The sequence below is a fragment of the Amblyomma mixtum genome, chromosome 8, assembly GCF_055824585.1.
Source record: "Amblyomma mixtum isolate Tamu chromosome 8, ASM5582458v1, whole genome shotgun sequence".
NCBI lineage: Eukaryota > Metazoa > Arthropoda > Arachnida > Ixodida > Ixodidae > Amblyomma > Amblyomma mixtum.
Genome location: NC_143019.1, coordinates 60,452,404 through 60,461,650, shown reverse-complemented (window position 1 = coordinate 60,461,650; position 9,247 = coordinate 60,452,404).

Sequence of the window (9,247 nt, the reverse complement as noted above, 5' to 3'; positions counted from 1 at the left end):
TTCTTGTTTCGAAATTCAGCGACCGTTATCTTTCCAATGTTTCTATAGGCAGACTTCTTCAACCTTCTTCAAGAATGATAATTAACGAGCGTAATTAAAGATCTTTTCGAAGTTAGGCCACTGCTCCTTCAAAGAGTTTCGCGACAGTGTAAAAGTGCACAGCGGTGATTAATCACCTGCACGATAAAGGCGAGCCATTATGGTCAGTCTCTTTTCGTGTCACTTGAGTGGACGCGCTCGGACGTAACGAAGCGGCGGCATATCTTTACTCTGAAAAGAAGCCATTAGCCAAAGGAAGAAATCTCTGAGAAACCCCTTATTTCTTCGTACCTGCTCCTGGACGTGTGAAGGCGACGAAGCTACTTGCTACTGCAGATAATAATAACAATAAGAAAAAAAAAACAGGCGGAGGATTTATGAGCTAGAGGTTCTAGGAGTTTGATCGCGTTCTTTCTACATTATGATGGTCTGATTTGGCAGAGGGAAGGTGGTCCCGATGCAGAAGGAAGAACTACCCATGGGCCTTACTTTGACCTAAAATACAGTCCTTTCTCTCTCTCTCTAGTTAAATTCAATTCCTTTATTGTTCAATCCTTCATATGTTGCACAAAATTTGTAGTATATATATGGTGCAAAAACAATTAAGCTCTCTGTTGCATAATTCTAATAAACATTTAGTGCTTAGGAAGATGTGCGGACAACACTATTTCTGGCCTCTCCACCTCAATTTTTGTTATCAGTAAAATCGATTATATGGCACCTTCTGGCTATGTTGAGGTTTCTTCGCATAAAAAGGCGGATTTAGATTTATAAATGTAACATTTCCGTCTTTTCACCTGATTTTGAATCGTGACGCCGAGACCGGAAAGTACTCTGTGATCACCGCTTTCAATTGAATGTCATTATAGCCTAGCCTCAGGGATCCGCATAAAAAGACTTACTTTATTTTTACATTTCATAGCTTATAAAAGATACATTTTCAGTAAACGTCGCCTCTTTATCGTTAGACCGCGATCATTTGTCAATGCAAGCGAACTTCACTTTGTTTTCATTGCCCTAATTGCACAGCACATCTGTCAATCTCTAGCAATGCGCGTTGAATGCAAATAAGTTTTTCCACATCACCTTCCATAAAGTTTTGACGGCGGGCGTACATACTTTCATCAGTTTGTAACTAATCAAGATTTATGGAGTGGTTTTGTTTTGTTGAAAAGAAAAAAGTAATGTGTTTTCAGCAGCTATTTTTCAGTAACTTTGCAAGTGGCTTCAATAAACTGGTATATAAGCTTCAGGATTACGTCGGACGGAGTTTTCGCATTTACCTCGTGCAAATAAGAGAAAAGTAACACGACGACAGTACGAGTTTTTCGTGAGCGCTTCCCCCTCCCCATTCCCGAATGAGGAAAGAACACCGCGAAAGTATGGGATACCTAAAAGCCTCTCACTGCTCAACAAAACCATATGATGCCAAGAGCACCACAGACGATGCAAACTACTTATACCGTCTCTTTCTTATTTTTACTCTATGTCTAGTGGTCGGTGTGGCATATCACGAGTGCCGTCTTTTCCCAAAGTAACCGGGCACAGGTGGTTTGTTTCTTAGACGTGTAGCGAAGCGCTTATGGCAGCCCGTAAGCTCTGAATCTGTGTAAGGTAAGGTAAGCCCTTGTCTACACATTTTGACATCTTTCGGTCTTTAGGGGTGCCTTGAAGGCTCTATTATACGGTTGAGAAGCAAAAACCTGTTGCTTGGTTACTTTTGGCAGAGGGTGTACATTTTCACTGTAACTTCTTTTCCCATTCAAGCATGCAACATTTTTAAATTTATCAAGAATTCGAAGCATAACCCAATTTTTACTAAATATGTTGGAGTTGGGAAACCGAGGAAGAATTAGGTTAACGAAGAGGCCCTGCATGTTACGTGGGAGATGAGTTTTCCTCCTTTTCTTTTCCCCTCCGGAAGCATGTCTCGAAGACATATCACCCAACTTACTCATTCCCTATCCTCCCTTCTGTTTATCCCTCCATACTGCGTTCTTCCCGTTTTTCAAAGATTCTTTCTTTTCCCCGACAAACCTCCCACCGCCCAAAACAAGCCCACGCGTCCGCCTTCTGCCTACAACCCGGACGTCGGCGTTTCGCACAGTTCCTCTTGCCGTTCCCTTCGTTCGAGCTTAACGGCTGAGACAGAAGAGCTGTCCTTACAACATCAAGCGGAAAAGGAAAGACAAAAAGACGGGTTAGGAAAGAGTTGAGGAAGGGAGACACTGGGTGCTCTGTGACAGCTTTACGACCGCCTTCCGCAGGCCGCTTTCCTGGCGTAGGCGCTGTGTTCCCACGCGGTCGTTCTCTGTGATTGGGTGCAGCAGTGCCGGATGCGCAAGCTGCAGCTTTACTACACCCAATCGCTTCAATGAGGTGCAACCAACGCCGCGTTAACCGCTCAGTATATGAGCCCGCGGAGTGCGTGGACATGCCAGAGAGAGTTATCAAATGAGCGAAGGGACAGCTTTTAAATGTTCATCAAAGGGCCAAGAGTTGTCATGGTTTAAACGCCCCCGAGAACTGTGGTTGTCTTATGTCTGATGAATGAATGAATGATGCTTGCCAGTTGAGCGAACATGCCCGAAAATTCTGGACAAAAGCATTTTTGAGTAGGAAACCGTTGATGAACTCAATTTTTCATATAATGTAAGATTTCACTATAATAATCAATACAGCCGCAGATCACCCGACGGCAGTCTTGTATTTTTTTTTTCTATTAACATTTTTGCTATCGCCAAAAGCGTTCTCCATTGATTTTATATGGCAGTCTAAACTGTCCAGTGCATCGATGGAAACTCTGTAAAAGAAAGTTTATGCTTCATATCACAGGACGGGACCATTACCTTCCATATATCCATAAAAGTATCCTACAGTTTTACAATTTTCAAAATTTTTGTCCGCGAATGTTGGGCGTTTTCTAGCCTCTTGTCTATTTTGTGGTATGTGGGTGGTTTAGGTGCAGGCGGAATTAGCCTAATATTATTAATGTAATTAACTGTTCCATCTCTGTCTTGTTGTAACAAAGACATGCACAGCTTTGGTCAAAAGTCCTCAGGCCATATGGTTTGCTCTTCAACTGGGTAGTAGCCCAAGAGATGTGAATCTGTGTAGCGTGAGGAGAAACTTCGTCCTCACCTTTGAATACCTATTTGCTTTATAGAGATCCCTAAGTGCTCCACTATACGGCCCCCCAAAAAAGATGACATGATTTGAAGAGATTGGACCAAGAGTGTACGTGTTATCACTACCCCAGAAGGCAGGTGCCCTCAGTAAACTTCAAGAGCATATTTGCTATTCACGTCTCCTAGTTCGTGGCGACCTCAGAGAACGCAACCCGCCCAGTACTGTCCAGTTACACATTCCGCGTTCTCATGTTGCGCATCAATGCGTGTTGCCAATGTAGGTATTACTTATTGCTTCACAAAGAGCCTCTAGATCTTGTTTGACTTCTGTTATTTTTGCTGGCCGGTGTCTTGTTCCTACTGGTTGCTTGGTGTTGCCATACCTCACTGCGAAAACTTCTCATTTCTTGGTGCGAATAAGTTTGTACAAAGAGAAAAAATTTAGGGACGCTCATTCAGACTGATGCGGAGGAAATGCGCTGGCATGCTTCTTTCGCTCGCCAATCTATTCCATTTGTGATTCTCTTCCAATTCTGAGCTGTCATTCCCTCTCCAGTGTATTTCAATTCTGGTTCTATTCCAATTCCGTCTACGCGACTACGCAAAATGTGTCACATTATCGCGGCGAGTCCTCGTACTATTACCGGCGTTAAGCGATGGTGGGGCTTATGAGACCCACGTTTAGTCCACGCAAGCTTCTTGGCCGGATAGTTCTTCGGGATGCTGAATGTATTGCACGTAGACCTGCTGCTGTCTGAGTCATTTTCTTCTTTGTTATTTTCATTTCTGCTGAAGCATTCTTCATTCGGCTTCTTCATTCTCTCCACTACAAGCGAAGAGGGGGAGGGGTATAGGGACAGGGAGAGAGGGGGATGGTTTGCAGGTGGCTGATGGAGAGAGTCAAATCCCCTTATAAATGTTGTCGCAGTGAAAAGAAAATATTAGCCTGAACCTGTCGAAATTTAACGGAAGCGAACTCCAGTTAATTTTGCACGGCCAGAACTATAGCTAATAGTCATGGAAATGATGTCGAAATATACGTCAAAACTGTTCTTGAACTTTCTTTATCGCAGTCACTGTTCGATTTACACATGCCGTTTAAACCACCGAAGCATAATTTGCTGCGAAGGTGACAACGTGTATAACTTGAAGATAGGTTTAGTGGAGAAGCCAACGGCTTTGTTGGAGTTTAAGCTGGAGACTAACATCTCTTCAACCTTTAAAACAAAGTTTAACACCAAGAGTGCAGTAGCCTAATCATTCTACGCGTAAAGGCGTAGTCTTGGTATCATAAAAGCATCAGTAATGTAGACTGGACTCTGAATATAATTATACGATCAGTGCACAGGAAAAAGAGAAGCTCTTGACTGCGGTCGAAATGTCGTTAGCAAAAACGAAGTATAGAAGCGGACCGTGCACAAAGCGATGAGGTATTCCACTGGCGGCGGTGTAAAAAAAAACACCCTCTTCATTCATGTAGAACTTTTAGAAAACTAGTAGGTTCATGATCTTTAGAAATACAGGTTGCTATTATTGAACATCAGCACAAAACAAAAAACACATACCGACAAGACACAGACGCAAATTACAGCTTTACTGAGAGAAAGCAAACTAGGAATTTAATATAACATCCAGCATCAAGTGTGTGAACACCAAGTTATAAATAAAATTATTTTGGTGTTTGCAAACACCAAAATAATTTTATTAAATAGTACGCCGTAACCTAACAGCCCATGGAAAGAAAAAAAAAACGGCATATATATTATGTCTAATGGTCATTGACGCTAGCATGACAAGAGCGATTTCATTTTTCATTTCATTTTATTATCCTCAAGCGCAAAAGCATTACAGAGGGGAGTGGTACATACATTATATAGCGAGAATAAATAGAGCACAATAAAACCTAAACCAAACGAAAGAGGCTAATAGAGAACAGCAAATATGGAAGCACATAAATAAAGAAAAAAATACATGTTAGGAATATCAACTGAATACGGGAATAAACAGCAAAAGTATACAGTAGCACAGCAGATGGAACAACCGTAAACGAAACAAGTACACATAAAAAAACAAGGAACACGACACAAGATAACTGGATGCTAGGAGAGATGTCAAGAATCAGCTTTAAGGTACCTTGAAAGGTACCTTGAAAGGTACCTTGGAAGTGATTAGGGAGTTATTCACGTAACAGCTATTGTTGAACTCTCGTTTTCAAGAAGTAATGGGTTAATCGCAACGTAGAAAGATTTGCTGCAATCAGAGTGCCCAGCATCAGCTTGACCTCTTAAACAAACTGCACTTCAAGACTCCTTCATAAAAATCACTACAGGAGGATACAACTTAAAGAAACAGCATTTAGTAACAGTGGGCCAAGCTACGCGGAGTCCTGTATTATTCCTGTAGCCAACCACAACATCAGCAGATTAATCCAGCGCGAAGGAACGAGGACACGAAAGGGAACACACAACAGAGGACGGGTGCTATGTTGTGTGTTCTCTTTAGTGTCCTTGTTCCTTCGCGCAGGATTAATGTGTTCATAGCAGTGAACCAATGAGACCAGACCAAACCTTTGTTTCAATGACAACAAAAAACGAAATCAGTTTTTTTTTTTACTAATTTCGTCAGCTGGTTAGCTTTTGTTGTCTGCTGGTTAGTTTGTTTAGGTAGCAAGAAAAGCTTTAACAGAAGTCTGCTTTTTGGCACGGAGGAATTCTGTGTGGCGGTCACTGCAAACTAATTGTATCTGACTATAGAGCCACTCGATAGCATGCCATGCTGATCGGGCGTGAAAACAGTCACGAGATGAAGCGGAAATTTTCTTATTCAAAGCTAATTCAAAAAGCTTGCACTTAGCACAGAAGGAAGATACTGAACGGTAGAAGATCCGATTTGTTTCCTGACATAAATACAGGGAAAACACGGAGTTCTAAACATGTGGAGAATATTTGTTTTTTTAAGTGAGAAACGAATTCTTCAAACATTTATTAAATATCAAGTTTGGAAGTTAAACAAAACTAGACAAAAGTACCGCAAGGTTTGTCTGTGGCATCAGCAATACCAACAAGGTCAAAAAACAAAGATGGTTTCATAACGGTCAGTTATCATATTTTCGTAATACGCGCCAGAATGCTTCGCGCCCACGATGTGCTGGGGACTGCAAGCGGGGATTTTCCGTCGCCCATGTCGTAGATTCGAACGCCTGAGCTCAGCTCTTGGCTGGACCACTCGTTTCGCGCCTTCGACCGTACTGCACGCAACTGCGGTCGCGACAGTAGTTACGGTCTCCCTTCTCCCTTTCTCTCCGATTGGGTCGTTGCACGGCGCGGCACCAGCGAAGCGTCGTCGGCACATCCGCCCACGCGCACAAAGCTGTCTCGGTCGCCAGAGCGCCCACAGAGCAGTGCAGAGGGGTTCGGCGCGCCGTCTCTTGTACAGATTGCGTGTCGCGACCGGCTGACCACAGAGCGAGTACACGAATCTGCGGCGTGAGTGACGGCATTGAAGGAGCGATAAAAAAAAAAAACATCCACAGCAGAATCTTTCAGGGATCACGCGTCCAATGCGAGGCATATTTCCGTCAAAGTACCGGGAGAAGCTCTTGCGAATGACAGAAACCTGTGCTTACTCCTAGAAAGATATTCAAAATTCCGCAAGTGCGCTTTCCCGCATAACAATCTTGCCCAAAACAAGATGGCTGACCATGCGTTTCCAGCTGAAACAAAGCAAGAAAGACAAGTTTTTTGTTTGATTCTTCCAAAATACGTTTCTTACATTCTATCCACACCTTTAGCGCCTGTCCTGTAGCCCACGTAGTTTCTTTATAGCGAAGTCGGACATCTTGTTTTTGGCAACATAGTTATGTGGGGAAGCGCACTTGCGGAATTATGAATATCCCCTATTGTGTTCTTTACGATCTTAGTTACATCCTGGCGGACGAACATGATTCAGGAAGCACTGTAATTTGTTTAACAGTCATAGTACCCAACCCGCCACAGCCAGCATCCGCAAATAACTGTAGCGGCATTTTAGCGTTCGTTTGAAAAACTGCGATTAGTAATTGCCCGTGGCACTGAATGAGACAACGGTCGGGAGCTTTGTACAATACACACAAACTTTTTTGTGCCAAGAGGATTGACTGCGTACAATGAAAAACTACGCATAACACTGAGGACAAAGAAGCCCGAGAGACGAAGAGTTACACGCGCGAAGAAGCTAAGCAACACTAATTTTAGGAGTAATCAGTGAAGCCTGGCAATGCTCTTGCTAAACTATCGGGCCGAATGAAGGACCTATACATGCCACAAAACGCGAGAAGATATAACTTTTACGGCGCTGAGGCATCCGGGGATGTATTAAGCGGGGAATTGACACGCAGAGGACTTTCTAGCACGTTTCACACAGGGTCCAGCTAGACCACAAGTCATTCTGCACATTGTGGACGCAAGGCGTGCAGGCTAACAGTAATGGAGGAGCGTAAGCTCCACCAAGTCCCGCTTGAATGTATACCAAACCGCTTAGACCAAAGGCGCAGAACTTCGCGTCGCACTGTTTGCAGTAGTAGCAGTAAACTTTATTCATAGCGTTGTTTAAGCGGTCCCGCATGGTCGACACTCTCATTTGGGAGTGACTTCCTCTGCCCAACCTGCGAGGTCTTGAGTCTTCTTGTCAGGCTCGACGATTAAGTCCTGCCCTACCTGCGAGGTCTTGAGTCTTCTTGTCAGGCTCGACGATTAAATCCTGCCCTACCTGCGAGGTCTTGAGTCTTCTTGTCAGGCTCGACGATTAAATCGTTCCATGCTACTCGTGAGGGAGCTGGTAGGAGCTCTTTGAGCGGGGTTTTGCCCTTGTATGCCTAAAGTATATGTTCTAGTGTAGCAATTTCAGATGCGTTGTAATTTCGCAATTTCGAATCGAATTCTCCTTTGGAATTTGCATGTAGTCTGTGGGGACTCAGGACAGGCCTTATTTGAATCCTTCTGAGCGTTATGGCCTGTGCTCTAATGAGCTCCCGTTGACATGGAGGAAAGGCTCTCCTTCCTTCCTTGTAGCCTTTAGTTATCTCATTAAATGTGCTCGAGATATCGGTGTAGTTTTGGGGCCACCACCTTCTTTAAGCCATCGCGGTGGCTTAAAGACGCGGGTTCGATCCCGGCCGCGGCGGTTGAATTTCTGTGGAGGAGAAATTCCAGAGGCCCGTGTGGTGTGCGATGTCAGTGCACGTTAAAGAACCCCAGGTGGTCGCAATTTTCGGAGCCCTTCACTACGGCTTCTCTCGTAGCCTGAGTCGCTTTGGGACGTTAAAACCCCGTTAACCAAACCTAACCAAACCAAAGTCCGCGTGATCAAGGGGACCTCCATTTTTCAGAGGTGAGTTTTTTTTTAGGGACTATTTTTTTCTTCAACCATTGTAATGAAGCAGTTCTCATTTTTAAAAAGGCCCCGCCAACCGCTTTTTACCAAAGTGCCATCCTCAAAAGGACTCCACTCCGACAAAAGGCGGTTGGTTGGCGGGATCTGAGCTTCCCTCACTGTATCCCCTGTTCGCTGGCTTCACTGCTAAGCGCGCATGCGCGTTGCGGGTTAGGTGCTCCAAGCAGCAGCAGCAGCAGCAGCAGAGACGTCCTTTCACACTTCCCCGAACATTGCCGAGTTCCGGCCTCAATCCAGTTTCTACGCGTACCGCAGCACGGCTCATTGTGCCTGGCCATTTTCGGCCTGCTGGAAAGCCACTTCTTTCTTTCTCTTCCTTCCCCTAACCTCCCTACAGTCAGAGCAAGCCTTGAAAACTAAATAAACGCAATAAGCGTGAAAACAAACGCCGAACAGCCGGGAGAATTTCCTTACAGGGTGGGCGGAGAGCGGAAATGGCGTAGCTGCTTCTTCGCCTTGCTGCGTTGAGTATTTTCTTCAGATGCCCCTTTCGAGAGTTCCTATAGTTACTATCTTCCCTTCTTTTTCTTGTTTTATTCTGTCGCTTTCTGGTGTAGTCCCTACCGGATGTTGCTAGGGTGTACCCTGCGTGGGCGTTTCAAAGCATTCGTCCGGCCTTGTTTAATGGTCTATCCTTTGACCTTTGCAAG